Genomic DNA, 26,878 nt, shown 5'->3' on the forward strand with positions numbered 1-26,878 from the left:
TTGAATAAGTTATGGTATATGAATGTTATGTAATATTATTGTTCTGTAAGAAATGATAAGCAGGATGATTTCAGAGAGGCCTGGAGAGACTTACATGAACTGATGCTAAGTGAAATGAGCAGAACCAAGAGATCATTGTACATGGCAACAAGATTATACACTGATCAATTCCATTGGACGTGGCTCTTTTCAACAATGAGATGATTCAGACCAGTTCTAATAATCTTGTGATGAAAAGAGCCATCTACACCCAGAGAGAGGTCTGTAAGAACTGAGTATGATTCATAACATAACATTTTAATTCTTTTTTGTTGTTATTTGCTTGCATATTATTTTCTTTCTCATTTTCCCCAGTTTGATTTGCTTTTTCTTGTGCAGCAAAATAATTGTATAAATATGTATGCATATATTAAATTTGCCATATACTTCTACCATGTTTAACAAATATTGGACTTACTTGCCATCTAGGGGAGGGAATGGGAGAAGAGGGGAATTGGAACACAAGATTTTGCAAGGATTAATATAGAGGAATTATATATGCATGTGTTTTGGAAAATAAAAAGCTTTAATAAAAAGAAGAAATATTAAAGACTCAAAAAATTAAAGTAGGTATTGCTTCTAGAAAAAAGAAAAAACTGGGCATGAAATTCTAGTTTATCAGTAAATGTTTGACTTGTTTACCTATTTTATATACTTATATGCATGTAATCACATAAATATTTCTTGGGTGAAAAGGGGTCTCAATGGAGAAAAGTTTAAGAAGCTCTGCTCTAGATTATTCTCCCAGTTTACACTTACACTTACTAGCTGAGTTTCCAAAAGGTGGCTTCTGCATGAATACAAAGGTCAATTCTTCACTTCTAATACTAGCTGATGAGCATGACTTACAGTCATGCCAGTAGACATGTTTAGTTCTTTTTTAAAAAAAAAAAAAGTCTTTACAAATATGATGTGATAAAAATGACAGCTATAAAACAATTCTCCCACAAACCTAGAGCTCATTTTCTTGCAAATATATGAAGTGTCCATTGGGAAGAGATTAGCGAGAAAGAAAGCAAAATAGCAAGGAAAACTTGAGAAGATGGGAGGGAATGGAACCACATAGGGTAATTGCATCAAATTCAAATAGAAACACATTGTTGTAAGTTGCATTTTGACTTAGAAAAGCACAAATTAACATTGTTTATGTTTTATTATTATATTATTAGATATTTTGTTAACCTTTTCCATTTATGTTTCAATCTGGTTCAGGCCCTCAGAAATTTTGAAGGCCATGTTCAGTCCTGAGCAATAAGTTTGACAACTCTGATGTAAAGGAATCAGACTTAGTTGAGCAGAAATTCATCAAAGAATAAACTATAAAAGGAAATAATAAAGAGGAAGAGGTGTCAAGTGGTTATGAAATGAGGAGTGGAATAATTGGGACTCACCAGAAAAGGCCTTGATTTTCTTGTAAATTATGAGGCAAGATACTCAAATGAAAGGCTGATTTGGGAGGCCTGGGCAAGATAAAAAGCTCACTCATTGTGTTGACTGGGATACAGACTGAGAAGTAAAAGGATAATTCTGAAGTGCTGATAGCTCAATGAGTTTTGATAATACACATTTGTAGTGGGATCCAAGTAGACACAATTGTACTTTCTTCTAGTTTTATGTAGCAGCACAGAGAAAGCAGCAAAAAAAAAAATAGGAGGGAAAAGGAGGGTCAAATTATAAAAGGAAATGAATATATCAGAGCAAGGGTAATAGCCTTAAAAATTCTGACAAGGGAAAGAAGAGGGGTGATGTTATAAAACTAAAGAGGAAGATTAAAAATGTGGAATGATCAGATAAAAGATATTTCAGAATACTTTAATATAAACATGGAACTCTTGTGGATGGATGGTAATATCAAAGTTGTGTGCATAATTAGCATGCATGGGAGCATAGTCCAGGTATATCAAAAAAACCTCTCAATCTCCATTGGCCCTCTCTTTAAGGGACTATAATTGCACATGGAAAATTCTAATTTGTTTTTTGTTGTTCTTTAGTATCTCTTTGGGGTATAAGCCCAGTAGTAGCACTGCTAGATCAAAGGGTATGCACAGTTTGAAAACTTTTGGGGGCATAATTCCAGATTGCTCTCCAGAATGGTTGGATTCGTTCACAACTCCACCAACAATGTATCAGTGTCCCAGTTTTCCCGCATCCCCTCCAACATTCATCATTATTTTTTTCCTGTCATCTTAGCCAATCTGACAGGTATGTAGTGGTATCTCAGAGTTGTCTTAATTTGCATTTCTCTGATCAATAGTGATTTGGAACACTTTTTCATATGAGTGGAAATAGTTTCAATTTCATCATCTGAAAATTGTCTGTTCATATCCTTTGACCATTTATCAATTGGAGAATGGCTTGATTTCTTATAAATTAGAGTCAATGCTCTATATATTTTGGAAATGAGGCCTTTATCAGAACCTTTAATTGTGAAAATGACTTCCTAGTTTGTTCCTTCCCTTCTAATCTTGTTTGCATTAGTTTTGTTTTTACAAAGGCTTTTTAATTGGATATAAGCAAAATTTTCTATTTTGTGATTAATAATGATCTCCAGTTTATCTTTGGTCACAAATTTCTTCCTCTTCCACAAGTCTGAGAGGTAAACTATCCTACGTTCCTCTAATTTATTTATAATCTAATTCTTTATGCCATGATTCTTTAAATCATGGACCCATTTTGATCTTATCTTGGAATACGGTGTTAAGTGTGGGTCCATGATTACTTTCTGCCATACTAATTTCCAGTTTTCCCAGCAGTTGTTGTCAAATAATGAATTCTTATCACAAAAGTTAGGATCTTTGGGTTTGTCAAACACTAGATTGCTATAGTTGACTATTTTGTGATGTGAACCTAACTTATTCCACTGATCAACTAATCTATTTCTTAGCCAATACCAAATGGTTTTGGTGACCACTGCTTTATAATATAGTTTTAAATCAGGTACAGCTAGGCCACCTTCATTTGATTTTTTTTTCATTAATTCTCTTGAGATTCTTGACCTTTTATTCTTCCATATGAATTTTGTTGTTATTTTTTCTAGATCATTAAAATATTTTCTTGGAAGTCTGCTTGGTATAGCACTAAATAAATATATTAGTTTAGGGAGGATTATCATCTTTATTATATTCTATCCAAGAGCACTTAATATTTTTCCAATTATTTAAATCTGACTTTATTTGTGTGGAAAGATTTTTTGTAATTTTGCTCATACAATTCCCGACTTTCCTTTCATAGATAGATGCCCAAATATTTTATGCTAACAACATTTATTTTTAATGGAATTTCTCTTTGTATCTTTTGCTGTTGGATTTCGTTGGTGATGTATAAAAATGCTGAGGATTTATGGGGATTTATTTTGTATCCTAAAACTTTGCTAAAGTTATGAATTATTTCTAATAGCTTTTTCGTAGAATCTCTGCAGTTCTCTAAGTATATCATCATATCATCTGCAAAGAGTGATAGTTTGGTTTCCTCATTACCTACTCTAATTCCTTTAATCTCTTTCTCAACTCTTATTGCTGAGGCTAGCGTTTCTAATACAATATTGAATAATAATGGTGATAGTGGGCAATCTTGCTTCACTCCAGATCTTACTGGAAAAGGTTCCAGTTTTTATCCATTGCATATGATGCTTACTGACGGTTTTAAATAGATGCTCCTTACTATTTTAAGGAAAAGTCCATTTATTCCTGTCCTCTCAAGGATTTTTTATTAGGAATGGATGTTGGATTTTATAGAATGCTTTTTCTGCATCTAATGAGATGACCATATGGTTTTTGTTAGTTTGGTTATTGATATAGTCAATTATGCTAATAGTTTTCCTAATATTGAACCAACCCTGCATTCCTGGTATAAAACCTACTTGGTCATAGTGTATTACCCTGGGGATGATATTCTGTAATCTTTTTGCTAATGTTTTATTTAAGATTTTAGCATCAATATTCATTAGGGAGATTGGTTTGTAATTTTCTTTCTCTGTTTTCAACCTACCTGGTTTAGGTATCAGTACCATGTCTGTGCCATAAAAGGAATTTGGTAGGACTCCTTCATTCCCTATTTTTTTCAAATAGCTTATATAGCATTGGGGCTAATTGTTCTTTAAATATTTGGTAGAATTCACATGTAAATCCATCTGGTCCTGGGGATTTTTTCTTAAAGAGTTGATTAATAGCTTTTTCTATTTCTTTTTTGAAATGTGATTATTCAGACAGTTTACTTCCTCCTCTGTTAACCTTGGAAGTCTTTATTTTTGGAGGTAGTCATCCATTTGACTTAGGTTATCAAATTCATTGGCATAAAGTTGGGCAAAGTAACTCCTTATTATTGCTAATTTCTTCTTCATTGGTGGAAAGTTCCCCCTTTTCATTTTTAAGACTAACAATTTGATTTTCCTCTTTCCTTTTCCTAATCAGATTTACTGACAGTTTATCTATTTTATTGTGTTTATTTTCATAAAACCAACTCTTAGTTTTATTTATTAATTCAATAGTTTTTTTTTTACTTTCAGTATTATTAATTTCTCCTTTTAATTTTAGAATTTCAAGCTTAGTATTTGATTGGGGATTTTTAATTTAGTCTTTTTCTAGCTTTTTAAGTTGCAAGCACAGTTCATTGATTTTTCTCTTTCTCTATTTTATTCAAGTAAGCCTCTAAAGATATAAAATTTCCCCTTGTTACTGTTTTGACTGCATCCCACAAATTTTGATATGATGTCTCATCATTGTCATTATCTTGAATGAAATTATTAATTGTGTCTATAATTTGCTGTTTCACCCAATCATTCTTTAAGATAAGATTATTTAGTTTCCAATTACTTTTTGGTCTGTTTACCCCTAACTTTTTGTTGAATGTACTTTATATTGCATCGTGATCTGAAAAGAAAGCATTTACTATTTCTGCCTTCCTACATTTAATTTTGAGGTCTTTATGTCCTACTATATGGTTTTGTGTAGGTTCCATGAACTGCTGAGAAGAAAGTATACTCCTTTTTGTAACCATTCAGTTTTCTCCAAAGATCTATCATATCTAATTTCTAATATTTTATTTACCTCTTTAATTTCTTTCTTATTTGTTTTGTAGTTTGATTTATCTAATTCTGAGAGTGCAAGGTTGAGATCTCCCACTATTATAGTTTTGCTGTCTATTTCTTCTTGCAACTCTCTTAACTTCTCCTTTAGGAAGTTAGATGCTATACCACTTGGTGCATATATGTTTAATATTGATATAGCTTCATTGTCTATAGTACCCTTTAGCAAGATATAATTTCCTTCCTTATCTCTTTTGATTAAATCAATTTTTGCTTTTTCTTGATCTGAGATAAGGATGACTACCCCTGCTTTTTTGACTTCACCTGAAGCATAATAGATTCTGCTCCAGCCTTTTACCTTTACTCTGTATGTATCTCCCTGTTTTAAATGTGTTTTCTGTAAACAGCATATTGTAAGGTTCTGGCCTTTGATCCAGTCTGCTATCTGCCTCTGCTTAATGGGAGAGTTCATCCCATTCACATTTATGGTTAAAATTATTAATTCGGTATTTCTTGCCATCCCAATATTCCCAGATTATACTTTTCTTTTTCTTACTCCCCTTACCCTCTTCCCTAGTATTAAACTTAAGGGTTCCACTTGCTTCACTCAGCTCTCCCTCTTTAGGATCCCTCTCTCCTCCCTTTGAATCCCTTCCCCTTTCTTGTACCCTTTCCTTATTACTCTTTTTCCTTTTCTGTTGGGAGTTCAAATGTTGGAGTTCTTGTTTTTCTCAAAACACAGCCGGTTTAGCTTAGAGCCCTCCGAATGTCTCCAAATCCAAGGGTTTTGCCCTTTAGCCTCCAACCAGCACAGAGATGGAATGAATCTCTTGTCTCCTTCACTTGGGGCTCGGCTAGCTTTCTGGTGAGTCTTTCAGACCAGCTTGGTCTCAGTCGGGGAAGTGCAGGAGCCCAGCCACCAACTACAGTGGTGTGAGATGAAGATGAATCTGGTTGTCCATTGAACTTTCCACTCGTAGCTTTATCCTCTGAGAACTCTTCGTCTGCCACCAGCCAGCCAAGTGGAATATATTCTGCCTTGCCTCGGAGAGAGGGCTTCTGGCGTAATTCCGCTGAAATCTGTCAAAGTGCTCTCTGTCCGCACCAGAGTCGCTCCTCTCCAGTCCAGCTGAACTCTCCTCTGCGACCAGCCAGCCAAATGGAAAATGTATTCTGGAATAGCTCTCTCTCCTCATTGGCCTTATATGTGAATCTTCTGAGAGAATGGGATTATGAGTTTTCTCCCATAGTGCTCTCTGGCCCAAAGAGCTTTAAGGGAGGTGTGAACACAAAGGTGTAAACAAAAGCATTGTACTAATTAGTTCTACTTAGTACCTTGTTTCAGGTTCTGGCCAAAATCTTCTTGTAAGATTAGATCAACTCTAATTAGTTAGCAGTTTGTAAGGATTCCAACACTTTTCCCTTTTCCTCTCCCACTTTTTAATGAGGTAAGAGAAGATTCTCTGTAACACAAATATGTCAATTATTTCCTCTTTGAGCCAACTCTAATGAAAGTAAGATTCACACAATGTCCCTTCCCCTCTCTAGGTTCCCTCAGATATGATAGGTTTCCTTTGCCTCATCATGGAGTGTAATTTCCCTCTTTTATCTCTCCTTTTCCCTTTTTCAGACACCATCCTCTTTCCATTTCTACTTCCCTTTTTTTATGTTATATCAGTAAAATCAAATTATTCATCTGGTTTTTATGTATATCCACAACAGAAATACAGTTCTCAAGAGTTACTTTTACCTTTTTCTACTTCTCTTGAGTCTTGGTTGGAGATCAAATTTTTTTGTTTAAATTTGTTTTTTTCCTTAGAACTAAATGGGATTCCTCTGTTTCACTAAATGTCCATTTTCTTCCATGGGAAAAAAATACTCAGCTTAGCTGGGTAGTTTATTCTTGGCTACAATCCAAGTTCTTTTGCCTTTCAGAATATCAGATTCCAGGCTCTTCGATCCTTTAATATTGAGGCAGGCAGATCTTGAGTGACCCTTATTGTGGCACCTCGGTATTTGAATTGTTTTTTTTTTTTTTTCCTGGCTGGTTGTAATATTTTTTCTTTAGTCTGAAAATTATGAAATTTGGCCACAATATTTCTTGGATTTTTTATTTTAGGGTCTTTTTCAGAAGGTGTTTGATGAATTCTTTCAATGCCTATTTTATCTTTCAGTTCTCTTACTTCTGGGCAGTTCTCTTTGATGATTTCCTGTAAAATAGTATCTAAGCTTTTTTTTTTTTTTTCATCATAATTTTCGGGTAGTTCAATGATCCTCAGGTTATCTCTCCTAGATCTATTTTCCAGGTCTGTTGTTTTTCCAAGTAAATAGTTGACATTTTTTCCCAATCTTTCATTTTTTTGGTTTTGCTTGGCTGATTCTTGATGTCTCAATGAAGCAGTCATTTCTATTTGTTCACTTCTGATTTTTAGCGTATTATTTTCTTCAGTAGCTTTTTTTGCTTTTTTGTATATATCTAATTGAGTTTTTAAATGAGCTGTTTTGCTCTATGGAGCTTTTTTTCCATTTCACTAATTTTTTTTTTTTTTTAGTGAGTTATTTTCTTTTTTCTAATTAACAAATTCTGTGTCTCTGCACTTCTTGGAAGTTTTTTACTTTTTCCAATTCACATTTGAGGAAATCGTTGCTCTCTTGCATAGCTTCTCTTTCCTTTCCCCATTTTTCTTCTAGTTCTCTTTTAAGGTTTTTAATAGTCTCTTCTAGGATAGCCTTTTGTATTGGGGACCAACAATTGTCTGGAAACTGTCTGCTATTAGTCTCCTTGGGGTTGAAAAGCTGCTCTCTTTCTGTATAGAAACTATCAATCGTCCTTTTGATTTTTTAAATCATTTTTTAAATGTAGGGTCTGCCTTCAGGGTCAGAAGGTTACCAGTTTCCTCTGCAGAGCAGTGATAAGTGTATGGACAGATAGCTGTCCTGCCAACTGGCTACAAAGAGCAGGAAGATACTGGAGTGCTCTGGGAAAGAGTTCCCCACTCGGAAGTAACTCAGGCCTGCAGGGCTGAGAAAGTGCCCTGCAAAGAACTCTGTTGTGTGAGTTAATGACTGCCCTGGGGCTAGACATTGAGCAATGAAAGTTTCACTACCCCAAGCCAAATCCCACCCAGGGCCTGTGGATATTAGTGGCTGAGCAGCCAAGAGCCCTGCAGGGACCAGAAGTGTCCCTGCTCAAGGAAGCACAGTCTTGCTGGGGAAGTTCTATTGCCCCAGGCTGAGCCCCACACTGTGCTGATTAGAGGCTGCACTGGGCTGTGCCCCTCTGCTGTGCAGATTTGTACCTGCCCCTGCAAAAACCCCATACTGCAGGATGTGGCTACAGGGCTATGTTATGGATCTGAGTGGTTACAGCCAGATCTTGTTAGGTTCTGGTGTTTTTTAGAGTACCCTCTGTTTTAGGCTTTAATTTCTCTGCCAGTTTACTGCTTTGTAATCAAGACAGAGCAGTTAGCCTATAGCAGAGTCGTCTCTATAACTTCTGTAGCCACAGAGATCACTCCCACCCTTGATCTGCGCAGGACTCTCCCTGCCTGAGCTGATCTGTTCCTGGCTCCTCAGGATAAACCTTTCCTGGTGATCTTCCAGATTATCTTTGGCTGATAAGTTGTGTGTTTCTAATCTTCATGAATTTTAGCAGTCAAGCACTATTTTTTGAGGCTGAATTTAATAGTTGGTTGTAAGGGGATGACAGGAGCTTAGAAAGTTGTGTGTGCCTTCTCTGCCGTCTTGGCTCTGCCAATCTAATTTATTTTAAAAGAAAGTGGCTGGGTTGGATTCTGTCTCTAAGGATACTTTCCACTATTCTATTCTAGGGATTAATGAAAATGCAAGCTCTATGAGATCAAAGAACATATAAACATTTTTGAATACTCCACAATGCCTTGAAAACAGTATACTTTCAATTGATTTCCACCAAAACAGAACATAAATTAATGGTGCAACAAAAAGTTTTCTGCTTTTCTTATGTAGGGAAAATAAAGAATGTCCCCAGTGAACTACTTGCACAAGAATAGAAATAAGGCTTTGTCCTCATTCCATTTGCACTTTTATTTTAGGGTCAGAAAATCCAGAAGAAAGTCAAGTGAAAGGACTCTTATAAGAAGAAGTTTCTGTATGTTTTTTCGTCCAGTACTCACCTGCAAGAAGTGTTAAGTGCTTGCTACAATTAAGGCTTAGTCATATAAAAATGAGCTTCCCCCCAAAAAAAATTTCTTTATATTTAAGTGTATAATTAAAAGGTAAAAAATACAAGGAAGCAGGCAAGCTTTTGATGGTAGACAGGAAAATTTTTCTCGTCTACCAAGGGCTGGCATTTAGTTCCTGAACATTTATAAACAGGAAAAAGTGGTTGAAAAAGTTTGATCTTAAATTATTTATTTATTTAATACTATATAAAAGAAAATAATAGTCTACTCCTCCACCCCTCTAAATAGTTTTTAATTTCAGATACTAATCCTTTCATTTCCTTAGTCTCCTTTCAATTATAATAAGCTGGTACGTTGGTAGGCTGTCTTCTCCTAGAACATGTTATGTCATCATGGACATCATCACTCCCCAAGAAGTATGATGTGTGAGTTCTTGGAGAATATATAGCATCCTAAAGAGTAGAAGGAACATGGATGTAGTAGTGAGAATAGCATAACCACTGGAAAATATCATGATTATTGGGAAAGCTGGTAGTAGGATTAGATAGCATGATTTGCAATACAGAATAATTTCTACTATGCAATGATAGTTCTATCCAACCATGCTTCTCTGACAAAATAATAATTCTAAGAATAAGGATAGTAGGGAAAGAAAAGACAGGTAGATTAATAAAACAATAGCATAAAAATCATTTAGAAGAGGGTGATAGTTCCCTCTGTCATGTGATTTAGATTAGATCCCTTCTTCTGCCTCTAAAAATTAACAAAGGAGTCCCTGAAATATGCTCTGCTCAAATGGCTAAAATTAAAGTTATGAAGCCCTTGATGAATCCCTTTGGTGATCTGCCCTGATTGATATGACTTTCTGGTCATCTAAGAAAACACACAAAAAAAGAATCACCCACACAGAAATCAATGCACTGCATATTTAGTGGAGAGCATTTCTTGAATCAATCACTACCTGCCTTACTAATAAGAAATACTTCTATAACAAGTAGAGGGAAACAATCCACACAAGATAAGTATTACTGTGTTCTTGTTGATCTTCCTTTCTATATCTGCAACAATTAATAAGTAAATCTACTTTTGCTAACTATTAAATGAAATATAAGTATCTCATTTAATTTCAATATCCAAACTAAGTAAAGTTTTATAGTAACAAAACGTGAACTAAAACCTGATACTTCAGAAGTTTTAACTCCAGGGGGAACATAGAGATACCTAATTAGAAAGCCTCAAAGTGATCAGTTAGCCTCTTTCAGAGGACTTAAAATGCTACTGCTTGTGAGAGTTGGAATAAAAAGCATGAAAGAGCAAAAAGGTATTTGGTCTCAACATCAAATGACCTAGTTCTTTTTTTTTCCCTATCTTTTTTTCTCTCCTTTCTTCTCCCCTCTCTATATATCCATATATCTACAACTATCTATACATAGCTATAGATATATCAAGATATAGATATAGATAGATATTTGTGGAGAGAGAGAGAGAGAAATTCCCAATATAGGGTTAGGTTCCCTTGATGATGGTCTGCACCCTAATTTATATTGATTATTCAGGGCATTTCACAAATCTTAATGTCTAGAAACTTACATCTTTAGACAATAGTTACTTGCCCCCAAAATAATGAAACTGCTCTGGGATTTGAGATACTTTAGATTTTTTTTAAATTTGGTAAATTTTGGGAGCCAAGATGTCAAAAATTTCTCCCATATTCAAACTCTCCAAATGATCATAAAATAACACCCTAAAAAGAAATCCTGGAACATCAGAACAAGTTAAAAATGGGGTAAAATAATCTTGGAGCCCAAAAAACTTGGAAGATCAGCAAGAAAGATCTGTTTCACTTGGATAAATAGGGATCAGTCTAGGAAAGGAAAGATCCCAACAAGCTAGGAGCAAGCTGCATCTCAGCAAGCTAGTGGTAAATTCTGAGCTCCAGTGCAGTGGACAAATGACAACACAGCCCCTCCACACACACTCTGTGTGTCACTCTGGCCTTGACACATGCCAGACACCATCACTAAGACCAAGGCTCAACATCAGGTAAACTTCTAGACATCTAAGAGTCTCCAGAAGCCTCAGTCACCTTCTAGTTTATCTTTTCTGTTCAACAACAAACATCAGAGACCCCCATAGACCTCAGGGCAATTTCAGTGTGGCACCCAGTAAACATTCAGGGCACAAAAAGTCTGAGACAATGTCTCTTCTACCTCATGAGCAGAGGGGGCAGTTAAATGATGCAATGGATAGAGTACCAGCCTTGAAGTCAGGAAGACCTGAATTCAAAACTGACCTCAAACATTTACCACTTACCACCTGTATGACTCTAGGCAAGTCACTTAATCTCAATTGTCTCACCAAAAAAAAAAGAAAAAAAGGAAAAAAGAGAAACGGTCAAAAAAGATGATAAAGCAACAACAACAACAGAAGAGTCTCACCATAGAAACTTATTATGGTAACAGAGAAGATCAAGACATAAACTCAAAAGAGGAAAACAATGTCAAACCACCTATGAGAAAAAAATCCAAAGAAAATTGGGAAGTACTCTCAAGCACAGAAAGAATTCATGAAATAACTCAAAAAACAATCTTTAAAATCATATAAGAAAGGTAGAAGAAAATTGGAGAAAAATGAGAATAATGCAAGAGAATTATGGGGGGGGATTAAAAATTTGGAAAGAGAAAACTACTTAAAAAATATTATTGGTCAAATAGAAAAGGAGATACAAAAATCTACTGAAGAAAACAACCCTAAAATATATAATTGGTCAAATAGAAAAGTAAGTACAAAAACTAATTGGGAAAAACAGCTCCTTCAAAGTTAAAACTAGGAAAGTAAAAGCAAATGGCATTTATAAGATGTGAAGACCGAGTTAACACCCTGGATATCTTAGAATCAGCCAGAGTCAGGATAAGCAAAAGTCCTTGGTCTTTATTTTTGGTCTTTAGAGATAGAAGTGAATTGGATGGATACAGAATCTCCACAACCTCTCCTCTTCGTCTTCTGCCCAAAAGTGACTCTGGCTAGGATGAGAGACTCCCTCGTCCCTCCTACAATTCTCTGTATACACCAATTACTGAGCCAGCACAAAATAGTGGGAAGGGCCATTTTCCAAGCATATCTAATAGAGTGTTGTCCAATTGGTAATTAGCCTTAAGTGCTCAGTGCATCAACTCAAGAGTTTCAGCCCTTTACAATGAGATATCAAGAATCAGTAAGACAAATTTAAAAGAAGAAAAAATAGAAGAAAATGTGAAATGCCTCTTGGGACAAATAACTGACCTGGAAAATAGATGCAAGAGAGACAATGTCAGAATCATCAGAGTACCTGAAAGCCATAATGAAAAAGAAGAACTGAACATTATCTTTCAAGAAATTATCAAGAAAAACTGTCCTGATTTTGTAGAACCAGGGGACAAAATAGGTATTGTAATAATCCATTGATCACTTCAAGAAAGAAATCCCCAAATAAAAACTTCAAGGAACATCATAGCCAAATCACAGACCTATCAGATCAAAGGAAAGAAATACTATAAGTGGTCAGAAAAAAACAATTCAAATGTCAGGGAGATACAATCAGGATTACACAGGATTTAGCAATTACAACATTAGGGCATAGAGACAAAGGAACTAGGACTACATCTAAGAATAACTTTCCTGGCAAAATTAAGTATAATACATCAAGGAGGAAAATTGTCTTCCAATGAAATAGAAGCTTTTATAACTAGAATTGAGCTAAAAAAAATTGCTTCTTCTCTATCAAGACCCAAAAGAAGCCTAAAGAGATAAAAAGGAAAAAGAAAATGTTTGGAATTCAATAAAGCAAAATTCTTTACATCCCTACATAGGAATATGATACTTGTAATTCTCAAAATTGTATTAGTAATATTATAACTAGAAGGAATATACTTAGAGGGAGTGAATATTAAGTGAATATGAGGGATTAGCATAAAAAATCAAGAGATGAGAAAGAAGAGTGCATTGGGTGCAGAAGGAAGGAAGAGGTAGAATAAAGTAAATTATTTCACATGAAGAGTCATGAATGAACTATTACAGAAGAGGGAAAGAAGTGAGAGTGGGTAATGGGCATTGCTTGAACTTTATTTTCATCAGTATTGGCTCAAAGATGGAATAATATACACAATTATTTCTATATAGAAATCAAGCTCCCCAGACAAAGAAGTAGGAGCTGAGGAAATTAAAGAAATGAGGAAAGGGTAAAAGGGAGTACAGATTGGGAGAGGTGATAGTCAGAAGCAAAACACTGGTGAAGAGGAAAAGGATGAAAGGAAAGAACAAACAGTTGGAAAAAAACAGGATGAAGAAAAATACTCAAGTAACAATCATAACTGTAAATGTGAATGTGATGAATCCTCCCATAAAACAAAAGCATATAGTAGAGTAAATCAAAAAGCAGAATCCTACATCATGTTGTTCACAAGATATACATTTGAAGCAGAGATACACAAAGTAGAGGCAAAGAGCTAGAGCAAAATCTATATGCTTCAATTGAAGTAAAACAAACAGACAAAAAAGACAGGACTAGGGATAGCAATCCAGATTCCAGACAAAATGAAAGTAAAAGTAAACCTAATTAAAAGACATAATGAAACAAACTATATTTTAATAATAAATATCATAGACAATGAAACAATATCAATACTGAACATATATTCATTATGTAGAATGGTATCTAAATTCTTAAAGGTTCAGATAAGTTAAAGAAGAGAGAGACAGCAAAACTACACTGTGGGGGAACCTGAATTATTCCCTTTCAGACCTGGATAAATCCAACCAAAAATAAACAAGAATGAAATTAAGGAGGTAAACAGAATATTAAAAAAAAAATAGATGAGAGATATTTTTGAAGAAAACTAAATGAAAACAAAGAAACTTTTTTTTCAGCAGAATATGGCACCTTTACAAAAATTAATCTTACATTAGGGCATAAAAACCTCAAAATCAGATGTAAAAAAAAAAAGACAGCAATTTTTTTTCTTTTAGGATCATAATTTAAAAGTATTACATTCAACAAAGGGCAGTGGAAAGATTATTATTTGGAAATCAAATACTCTAATCTTAAGATTAAGGCCAAAAACCAAATCATGGAAACAATTTATAATCTCACTAAAGAGAACAACAATCAGACAATATATCAAAATTTATGGAATGAAGCCAAAACAATGAGAATGTAGTTCTCAATTGCTTTCTAGATTAGTTGTACCAATTCACAATTTCACCAAGGGTGCATCAATGTCCCTCCTACCATAGCCCTTTCAACATTTGTTGAGTCGAATTTGCTAACATGATGAGTTCAAAGTGAAAGCTTAGAGTTGCCTTAACTTGTATTTTTAAATTATCAATAATTTGGAACTTTTTATATCTCCTTGAGAAATACCTGTCCATTTCTTTTGACTATATCAATTGTAAATGATACTTATTTATATAAATTTAAATCATTTATTTCTATGTCTTCAAGAGACTTTTAATATACAAACCTAATGCAAAGATCATTTTTTCTCAGCCAATTCACTTTTAAACTTAGCTTCATTGGATTTGTGTAATTTTTTTCTTAATTTCATGAAATTATAATTGTTCATCTTATATTTTGTTTGGTTATTAACTCTTTCCTTATCCATAAATATGACAGTTTAATTATTTTTTTATTCCTCAATCTATGATGTAACTTTTTATATCCATGTCACATCCATTTGGATACTATTATTGTATTGAGTATGATTTGTTTGTCTAAATTTAATTTCTTTCACGTGCTGCCTAGTTTTCTTTCCAGTTTTTTTCAGATTATGTCTTTATAACTCACCTCACCCAGTAACTGGAGTTTGGGGCTTTATTGGACACTAAGTTCATTTGCTTAAGGGTTCTGTATTTTTACTCTGCTGCACTAATTAACTTCTTCATTTTTATAACTAGTGCTAACTTATTTGGAAAGGGGATAAAATTTTTGTGAATAGAAAAAATAAAAGAAAAACAAAACAAAATATAACAGAACATTGTCATGTGCCCAACATAAAATCATGGAAGATTCAAAATATAAAGCAATAAATTTACAGCTCAAGAAAGGACTTATAATAGTAGAAGAAATTATATTTATGAATGTCCGTTTTTTTCTTTGCTTCTTTGTAGGCTATTCTTTTGTTCTCTGCTGTGCCCTTATTTTATTTTTTTTTCTTCTTTCATTCCCCACCACTTTCCCCAAGCAGGCTATATAAGCACAGATATACTTATATATGCATATATAGATATATACTTACATATATACACATAGTCACATGCACACACATATATATACATTCACACACACATATATATCTATATAAACATATACATATCTACATATACTCAGACACACACATATATACACATGCATTGATACATATGTAAACATGCAACTAAAACAATATTAGGATGGTTAATGTATAATGTGGATTTCTCTCTTAATGAATCATTCAAGTTTGACTTTGTCTAAGATCAATAATTACTAGCTGTATTTCTTTCACAATTAATTCCACTCCTGATTGATAGAAATCGGTTCTTTCCTATCCTAATTTTTCTACTTAAATTCTGCTTCTTGTCTTGCTCTTACTTAAGCTCCCCACACTCATGAATTTCTTTTTCATTTTCTACCCTCATTTTTTGCTTCCTCCTCCCCCAATCCCTTCTCCCTTATTTTTTAAATAGGTTTTGAAGGGTGCTATGCCCTTCTGGTAGCATGGCCCTATTTAATCCATTGCCAAAGTGAGGAGATTTTTAGAACTCTGAGCCCTCCTCCCCCCTCTAATGCTTCTGTATCTATTCTTCCTTTGCAACTCATTTATAAAACATAATTACTATTTTTTTTTACCTTTTCCTAGATGGCTTTGCTTTTTTAGAATCAGATCATATTCAACTCTGCCTCAGTCTTTCTTTTGAGCTATGCAATTGCTTATGTCAACCTTAAATGGGATATATATTTCCATGCAAAAAAAACCAATTTGTCCATGTCAACTTTCTTGAAATTAGTCTTTGATATTGGCTCTTATATATTGAATTTTCTATTGAGTTTTATTTGGCTGAAAGTCCTGGCAATTTGCAAGTTTTTAAATGTCTTTTTTTAAACTCAAAATTTTGGATACTTTTGTCAGGTGGATGTGTTTGGGCAGAGGTTTTGTTCTTCTGACTGCTGGTCAATATGATTTCAGGACCTAAGGTCTTTTATTGTGGCTACTGATATATCTTGTGCAATTCCAATTATAACTTCAACATATAGGTGTTGTGTTTTTTTTTTTTTCTTGTTTCTTGCAAATTTTTCTCTTTGCTCTGGGAGTTTCAAAATTTGGTGATAACATTCCTGTGTTTTCCATGAAGGATGTTTTTGAAGTGGTGATCAATGGATCTTTTTTATTTCTACTTTCCATGTATATGCTGTTTTCTTCTTGCCCAGTAGCATGGCTGGACCCAGTATTCCTAGTCAGCTGAGGTTCCCTCAGTGTTCCTGGACTCAGATCCCCAATTCCACACACAGTTCATTCAGGAAGTGAAAGTTTCTGTGGTTCCTGATGAGACTCTAGCCAACCCAGCTAGCCCCAGGAGTCTGTTCGGTGTTTCTGCCGAGCTAGCCTGGAACTGTTTGCATTTCACACTAGTTAATCTCTGGCCTGCAGTCTTTCTTAAAATCTTGGATTATGCCAGGAAGATACATATTCTGGCCAAAGTTTTTGTGATTTTTCATCAATCTATGTTTGCCCTGAGACATGAATTTGTTCTATTTATGAGGAAAATCTGGAGAGCTTGAAATTTCCTGATCTACTTCACTACCTTCCCAGAATCCTTTCCAGTGCAAAGTATTTTGAAGATTGCTACTTTGTAGTATAGTTTGAGATATAATACTTCTAGGGACCCTTTTTTCTTCTTGAAATTTTTACAAAATTTTATTCTTTCCTCTGATTTCATGAAAATTAGGCAAATGGGGAAAAGGTACAGAGACATTGACTCTAGTAAGTACTTAGCTGCTATCCTGGCTTTTTCTATTCAAAGGTTTATAATATTTTAAAACTTTTGAAACTTTTATCTTAGCCTCTTAGCTGGAAAGTATAGTGATTGTGAGTAATAATATTCTTTCCAGTCCTTAAAAGATTTACAAACACAAGTTGATATGGTTCTCACTCAAATATCAATAGTTGTAAACCCCATAGCTTCATTGCTGCTAGAGTTGTTCCTGTGTACTGTTGAATCCACTAAAAATTTTTCCTCTGGACTATGCTCATAAAATACTCAGCAATGGGTGTTTGAAATGTTCACATATATAGTGAGCATAGTAAATACATGAAGATTATAAATTATGATTGTAAACTTTTTGATATTAACCTAAATCAACATTTTTAGTTTTATCTTTGTGTAAATCAACACCATCAAGAAGTTCACACACTGAGAAATATTTTCCCAACTGTTATGATACGGCAGGTCTAACCTAGATCTGTAGAATGAATCTCTTCATGTGAGAGGATGATAATGATGATACAAGGAATCTGAAAGACAATTGTGTTCTCTCACTTCTTCCCTCTTGCCTCCAATTTATTTCATTCTAATCCACAAGGAATATCTGCTTAAGCAAAGGCTCCTTTGCAACTCCTTCAAGTGTTAGGATTCACAACTGTAGAGACTCTGAAAATTGGCCTGCCCCTTCACCTTGGCATGGTCCTTAACACCCAATCCTCTTACCAAACATGGAAATTTTCTGGATCCTGGTATGCTTGTGAATGTATTGTTACAGGAAGAATAACCACAAAAAAACATGTAGATTATATTTTTTTCTCCTTCAAGAAATAGAAAGTTTTATTAATGTGTCTTATTTTTAACTTGTATTATTTACTTTATTAACTTGTATTATTTACAAATTCTAAGAATTTATTAGTATTTATAATCAATAAAAATGCAGGACAAGTTGACATTCTCTATTTTAACCACAATTTAATATTTTTCACACTTTTTAGTGATATGTGATAACCAATCTATATTTTTCACACTTTTTAGTGATGTTTGATATCCAATCTAATGCCTGGGGCAGAAAAATATGTTTTAGTAGTACTAGGATACAGTCTTACCCCATATATACAAATTCTTCATGGTCATAACAAAATAATTTGCTTCCTAAAACTAAATAGGAGAAAAATAATATTTATTAATCACCTATTATGTGCCAGGAATTATTGTAAATACTTTTAAAATATTGTCTCATTTTATGTAGAACAATTGTTAAGTAGATGTAAGCAGAGTACCCTCACAGGACAAAAATATAAGTTTGTAACTTTTCTTCTAGTTCTTGTCATTTACTTCTCTCCATCTCTCATCAACCATCTGATTTCACTCTCTATCATCTACATATAATAGAGGCAAAAGAAGTTAGATCAATCAAGCAGAGTTCATGTATTCTACTACCATATAATTTGTGAGAAATCCCAAATTCTGTTATTCTATCATTTGCTTGCACCTGAGCTACCCGGTTGTCATAAAAACCCTGTGTTCCTTTCTTAGGTATTATCACTTTGCTATCAAATCACCTCCTGAACAGAATATATGCATCTCTATTAATCTTTCCTGGACAGTATAATGTGTAGAAATTGTTGTTATTTAGTGTTTTTACCCCTCTCTGCCAAACAATAAATAATTGGGCACATTATGTCAATGGATGGTTTTCAGTCTACACCTTCAAGTTTGGTTAATACATGTAAATAATGAACCAATGAGTAACAGCCTACTACAAATTCAAGAGGTCTAGTTTATGTGTAGAACAGTAAGTCTTGTTGTCACTGAAAAATCCTACAAGATTCTGGTGAATGTCATTCTCTTGGTTTGGGAATGCTTCAAAGCTAGCATCTGTGTAAAGAACAAAATGTTTGAATAGATCTTCATGGTGCAACACTGATACATGTTTGAGATAGATGGCAAAGTCTTTGAAACATGTTTTTCAGGTTTTTCTGTCCATCTTTGTCTCCAAAGATTTTTGTGGGTTTTAAAACACATTAATTTTTGTCCTTTTGTAGCCAGGAAGACCGATATTCAAATTGTATCTTTACCCTATTACCCTATTTGATCCTTAAAATTTACCTAATTTCTCTGGACCTTTATTACTCAACTGTAAAGTGAGAAAGGGAATATAGTCCAGTGGAAAGAAAAGTTACTCTAAATTCATAAGACAGAAGATTCCAGGAAGATGGCTGAGTAGATCAGAGAACTCTTATTTCTCCAGATTTACTTTTCAAGCAAAACAAAAGAGAACCTCAGAGCAAACAAAGAATGATAAAAATAAGAGTTGAAGCAGAGCAGTGGTTGTCCTGGGACAATTCAAGGAAAGATACCAAGATCAAAGTTTGACCCCTGTGAAATGTAAACATGTCTAAGCTAGTCCCACTGAAACAGTAAGCAGTGAGCTCTAAGGCTAACTGGGTTGCGAAGTAATCTCAGCCCCAGCCAAAAAAAAATTTCAGACAATGTGGGAAGTCAAGCATCTAATTGGGGAAGATTGAAGAAACCTTTATCAGATGCAGCTGTGATGCCAAGACATGGCCCTGGACCAGAAGGTAACAGCAAATGCCTAGTGAGTGTAGAAGCAGTGAGACAGGAATGCTGCTAGCTGTGGACACTTACAAGAAGACTGAAAGCTTGGTTCTGGATTCCAGGTCAGAGGGGAGAATTGAATAAAGACCTGAGGCCTGAAGCACCATTCCCAATACCTCAGGACTAGAGAGATAATTACATCAAAAACCTAATATATATATATATATATATATATATATATATATATATATATATATATATATATATATATATATATATATATATATATTTTAATGAGCAGGCAGTGGAGAAAGAATCCAACCATAGAGAGTTATTGTGGGAATAGGGAAGACTAGGGCTCATCTTCAGAAGAGGATATTTTACTCCAAAGAATAACTTCAAATGGTCACTTGCCCAAAAAGAATTTATAGAAAATTCAAAAAAGAGTTTTGAAAATTAAATGAGAGATTAATAAAAAAAACTAAAAAAATATATAAGAAAAATCTAAGAAAAATCAGAAGACTATAAAAAGAAAGATGACCAATTAGAAAAGGAGATCCAAGAATCTTAAGAAAGAAAATGAATAACTTCCAGGGGCAGAACCAAGATGATAGACTGAAGCCAGGAACTGCTCAAGCTCTCCCAGTTTCCCTCAAAAACCACATGAAATTAAGCCTCTGAACAAAGTCTGACCGAATAAAACCACTCTCAGCTCAACATAGATTGGAAAAACTTCAAGAAAAGGAACTCTCACTGAAGTGACAAGGGTGATCAACTCAGGTCAGAGTCTGGGAAAGCCAGTAAGAGTGTTTTAATCACAGCAGATCAGCAACTGACATCTTCTGTCCTCACTCAGTAATAGCATAGATCAGTGGGGCAGCCTTCAGTCCCAGCTCAGAAGGCAAATTCTGAGAAACCAGAAAATAGCAAGCTTCCTGGAAAAATACAGGTAAAGCCATCCTCTACAGTGAGCAAAACATCAAACAAAAGGGATCCCTGTGTTCAAAGCCAATACTAAGAACTGCACAGGAAGCTTGGGACAGAGCGCTTTTACCCCAGGAGCAGAGCTCGACTTAAAAAGTCACAAAAGAAGAAATACAAATGAAAAAAAAAAAAGAAAAGAAAGAAAGAAAGAAAGTGAACAAGTGACAGAAAATAACTTTAATCATTTACTACAGCAATAGGGAAGACCAAAACACCAACTCAATATGAAATGGTCTCAAGTCCAAAGGTTTCAGGCAAATGCTCATAAAAGACTTTAAAAAGCAAATAAGAGAAGTAAAAGAAAAACATGAGAAAAGAAAAGAAAGGAAAGTTATACAAGAAAGAGTCAACAGCTTAGAAAAGAAAGGAAAAAATTGACTGAAGAAAACAATTCCTAAAAAATACAGCTGAACAGATGCAAAAAAAAAGGGAAAAATATATACATATTTCTTGTATATACATGTATATTTAGATATGTATAGATAGATACACACACACATATAATTTAAAGGCTAAACTGTTTACATCTCTAGATGAGAAAATGATATCTGTAATTCTTGAGAATTGTGTTTGTTATTGGGACAGTTAAAGAGGGTATACATAGGCTAAGGATGTAGTTGTGAGGGGACTCTGATATGATGATATCAAAGAAAAAGACATTAAAGGGTAGAAAAAGGAATGTGCTGAAAGAAGAAGAAAGGAGTGGTATAATGGGACAAATTAGATCACGTGAAGAGACACAAAAGAACTATTACAATAAAAAAAAATTAAGGGAGAGAGATGAGCATTGTTTGAAGTTCAATCTCATCAGTTTTGGCTCACAGAGGGAATAAATTAGTCATTTAGGTATGAAAATTTATCTTACTCTATAAAGAAGTAGGAGGAGAAAGGGGACAGAAAAGTGAGGGACTAAGAAAGGACAAGGTGGAAAAAGAGAACAAAAGTATATATACAAGAGAGAAAATAGGATGGAGAGAAATACAGAACTGGTAATCATAACTGTCAATGTAAATGGGATGAATATTACCATAAAATGAAAGGGAATGACAAGATTTACAGGCAAGCAGAATCTTATAATATGTTGCTTAAAAGAAACACATTTCAAACAGATACGTACAAAGCAAGTCTGACAATCTAATTGAAATGAATGAATATTTACAAAAATATAAATTACCCAGGCTAACAAAAGGAAATAAATTACTTAAATAGGTCCATTCTAGAAAAAGAAATTAAACAGGCCATCAATGAATTCCCTTAAAAAAAATCTCCAGCTCCAAATAGATTTACAAGTGAATTTTACCAAACATTTAACGAGCATTTAATTCTAGTACTATGTAAACTCTTTAGAAAAATGGGTATAGAAGGAGTCCTGTCAAATTCTTTTTATGACAGAAATATGATACTGATACCTAAACAAGGAAGAACCAAAACAGAAAGAAAATTACATTCCAATCTCCCTAATGAATACCAATGCAACAATTTTAAATAAAATATTAGCAAAGAGATTACAACAATTTATCAACAGAATAATATATCATGGCCAAGTGGAATTTATAGTTGGTTCAATATCAGAAAAACTATTGCCATAATCAACCATATCAATAACAAAACCAACAGAAACCATATGATAATCTCAACAGATGCAGAAAAAGCTTTTGATAAAACACAACACCCATTCCTATTAAAATCATTAGAGAGTATAAGGGTAAAGGGAATTTTCCTTAAAATAATAAGCAGTATCTATCTAAAACCAACAGCAAACATTATTTGTAATGGAGAGAAGCTGGGATGCATTATCAGTAAGAATAGGGGTGAAACAAGGATGCCTAATCACCACTATTATTCATCAGTGTACTAGAAACATGGCTTTAGCAATAAGAAAAGAAAAAAATTAAAGGAATTAGCATAAGCAATGAGGAGATAAAACTATCACTCTTTGCAGGTGATATGATAATATACTTAGACAATACTAGAATATCATCCAAAAACCTACTTGAAACAGTTAATAGCTTTAGCAGAATTGCAGGATATAAAATATACCTACACAAATTATAAGCATTTCCATATATTATTGAAAGAGCCCAGCAGCAAAAGATAGAAAGAGAAATTTCATTTAAAATAACTGTAGACAAAATAAAACATTTATGATTTACCTGCCAAGACAAAATCAGGAACTATATGAACATGATTACAAAACGCTTTTCACAAAAATGAAGTCAGATCTAAGAAATTGGGAAAATATCAGTTGCACTTGGACAGGCTGAATAAACCTAACAAAAATGAATATTCTACCTAAATTTGTCTACTTGTTCAGTACCATACCAATCAAACTGTCAAAAAAATTTATTTTATACAGCTAGAAAAAATAATAGTAAAATTCATTTGGAAGAACAAAAGGTCAAGAATATTGAGTAATTAATGAAAAAAATACAAAGGATGATAGCTTAGCAGTACCAGGTCTAAAACTCTGTTATAAAGCAGCAGTCGTCAAACCCATTTGGTACCATCTAAAAAATAAGATGTGGTGGATGAATGGAATAAATTAGATACACATGACACAATAATCAATGACTATACTAATCTAATATTTGATAAACCCACAAACTCCAGCTTCTGGGATATGAAACTCACTATTTGACCAAAATTGCTGAGGAAACTGAAAAATAATATCAGAGATACAGCATAGACCTACATCATACTCCATGCCAAAATAAGGTCAAAATGGGTACATTATTTGGGCATAAAGGATGATACCATAAATAGATCAGGACAACAAGAGATAATTTACCTATCAGATATTTGGAAAAAGGAAGAATTGATGACCATAGAAGAAGTATGAGCATTATGAAAAACCAAATGGGCAACTTTATTACATTAAATTAAAAAGGGTTTTCACAAAAAAAAAAAAAATCAACACAAACAAGATTAAAAAGTACAAAGCTATGGAAAAAAAACCTTTCCATCCAATGTTTCTGATAAAGGTCTCATTTCTAAAATATATAAAGAACTGTTTCAAATTTATAAGAATACAAGTCATTTCCCAATAGATAAATGGTCAAAGGATATGAATGGACAATTTTTAGATGATGAAATTAAAACGATCTATAACCATATGAAAAAATGTTTTGAATCACTGTTGATTAAATAAATGCAAATCAAAACAATCCTAAGGTTCCACCTCATACTTTTGAGATTAGCTAAAATGGCAGAAAAAGATAATAATAAATGTTGCAGGAGGTGTGTATAAACTGGGACATTAATGCATTATTGGTGGAGTTGTAAAATGAGCCAACCATTCTGCAGAGCAATTTGGAACTATGTCCAAAGGGCTATAAAACTGTGCATATTCTGTCCCAATAGTTCCATTACTGGGTCCCAAGAAAATTATAAAGGAAAAAAAAAAAGACCCACTAATGCAAAAATGTTTTTAGCAATTCTTTATGGTGGCAAAGAATTGGAAAATGAGTAGGTTTTCATCAATTGGGGAATGGTTGAATAAGTTATGGCATATGAAAGTAATGGGATATTATTGTTCTATAAAAAATGATGAATAAGGATTTTAGAAGAGCCTGAAAAAACTTACACAAACTAAGGTTGAGCAAACAAGGAGAACCAGGAATACATCATATGATCAACCATAGAAGATTTGGTACTTCTCAGCAGTTCAGTGATCCAAGGAAACCTGTACAAACTTTGGATAGAAAATGCCATCTGCATCCAGAAGACTGAATGTATATCAACACATGCTTTGTTCAGTTTTTTCTGTTTTTTTTTTCCTTCTCTCATGATTTTTTCCTTTTGTACTGATTTTTCTCTCCCAACATGTTTCATAAAGAAATGTGTATTTAAAAAGCTAATATAAATGTAAAAAAATAAATAAATTATACAGTAATTTTTAAACAAATCATTTAATTGTTGTGTGTGTGTGTGTGTGTGTGTGTGTGTGTGTGGATTTTTAAAGCATATGACTTTCCTAAAGCTAGACAAACCTGTGGAAATGATTTGTTTCTTCTGTTTGTCAGTAATTATTTCCACATTTAGGTTTCAGGTAAATGTTATTAAATATTATGTGGCAGACAAATTTGTGTTATTGATCACATTAAATGTTAATCACTATAGATAATTCAAAATAAAAACCATATTCATTCTGGAAAACAAAAAAGAAGAAAAGAAAAAGACTCCCTGAAAACTACAATTGGGCAAGAAGAAGCTAAAAAAGTGATGAGACTGAAAAATAAAAAAATAAAAATTTATAAAGAATGGAAAAATAAAAGAGAAAGTCTGACATCTCATAAGAAAAACAACTGATATTGAGAATAGATCAAGAACTGAAAATATAACTACCTAAAAGCTACAATAAAAAATAGAATCGATACAAAATATTTTTTTTAATTTAAATTTTATTTTTTTTAATAATAACTTTGTATTGACAGAATCCATGCCAGGGTAATTTTTTACAACATTATCCCTTGCACTCGCTTATGTTTCGTTTTTTTTTCCCCTCCCTCCCTCCACCCCCCCCAAGATGGCAAGCAGTCCTATATATGTTAAATATGTTGCAGTATATCCTAGATACAATACATATTTGCAGAACTGAACAGTTCTCCAGTTGCACAGGGAGAATTGGATTCAGAAGGTAAAAATAACTCGGGAAGAAAATCAAAAATGCAAATAGTTCATATTCGTTTCCCAGTGTTCCTTCTGTGGGTGTAGCTGTTTCTGTCCATCATTTATCCATTGAAACTCAGTTAGGTCTCTTTGTCATAGAAATCCACTTCCATCAGAATAGTTCCTCATACCATATCGTTGTCGAAGTGTATAATGATCTCCTGGTTCTGCTCATCTCACTTAGCATCAGTCCATGTAGGTCTCTCCAAGCCTCTCTGTATTCATCCTGCTGGTCATTCCTTACAGAGCAATAATATTCCATAACATTCATATACCACAATTTACCCAGCCATTCTCCAATTGATGGGCATCCATTTTCCAGTTTCTAGCCACTACAAAGAGGGCTGCTACAAACATTTTGGCACATACAGGTCCCTTTCCCTTTTTTAGTATCTCTTTGGGGTATAAGCCCAATAGAAACACTGCTAGATCAAAGGGTATGCACAGTTTGATAACTTTTGGGACATAATTCCAGATTGCTCTCCAGAATGGTTGGATTCGTTCACAACTCCACCAACAATGCATCAGTGTCCCTGTTTTCCCGCATCCCCTCCAACATTCATCATTACTTTTTCCTGTCATCTTAGCCAATCTGACAGGTGTGTAGTGATATCTCAGAGTTGTCTTAATTTGCATTTCTCTGATCAATAGTGATTTGGAACACTCCTTCATGTGAGTGGTAATAGTTTCAATTTCATCATCTGAAAATAGACCATTTATCAATTGGAGAATGGCTTGATTTCTTGTAAATTTGAGTCAGTTCTCTATATATTTTGGAAATGAGGCCTTTATCAGAACCTTTAATTGTAAAGATGTTTTCCCAGTTTGTTGCTTCCTTACTAATCTTGTTTGCATTCATTCTGTTTGTACAAAGGCTTTTTAATTTGATGTAATCAAAATTTTCTATTTTGTGATCAGTAATGGTCTCTAGTTCATCTTTGGTCACAAATTTCTTTCTCCTCCACAAGTCTGAGAGATAAACTATCCTATGTTCCTCTAATTTATTTATAATCTCGTTCTTTATGCCTACGTCATGGACCCATTTTGATCTTATCTTGGTATATGGTGTTAAGTGTGGGTCCTTGCCTAATTTCTGCCATACTAATTTCCAATTATCCCAGCAGTTTTTATCAAATAATGAAATCTTATCCCAAAAGTTAGAATCTTTGGGTTTGTCAAACACTAGATTGCTATAGTGACTATTCTGTCTTGTGAACCTAACCTTTTCCACTGATCAACTAATCTATTTCTTAGCCAATACCAAATGGTTTTGGTGACTGCTGCTTTATAATTTTAGATCAGGTACAGCTAGACCACCTTCATTTGATTTTTTTTCATTAATTCCCTTGAGATTCTCGACTTTTTATTGTTCCATATGAATTTTGTTGTTATTTTTTCTAAATCATTAAAATATTTTCTTGGAAGACTGATTGGTATAGCACTAAAT

This window comes from Antechinus flavipes, chromosome 4 (genome assembly GCF_016432865.1).
Source record: "Antechinus flavipes isolate AdamAnt ecotype Samford, QLD, Australia chromosome 4, AdamAnt_v2, whole genome shotgun sequence".
In the NCBI taxonomy this organism is placed as follows: Eukaryota; Metazoa; Chordata; class Mammalia; order Dasyuromorphia; family Dasyuridae; genus Antechinus; species Antechinus flavipes.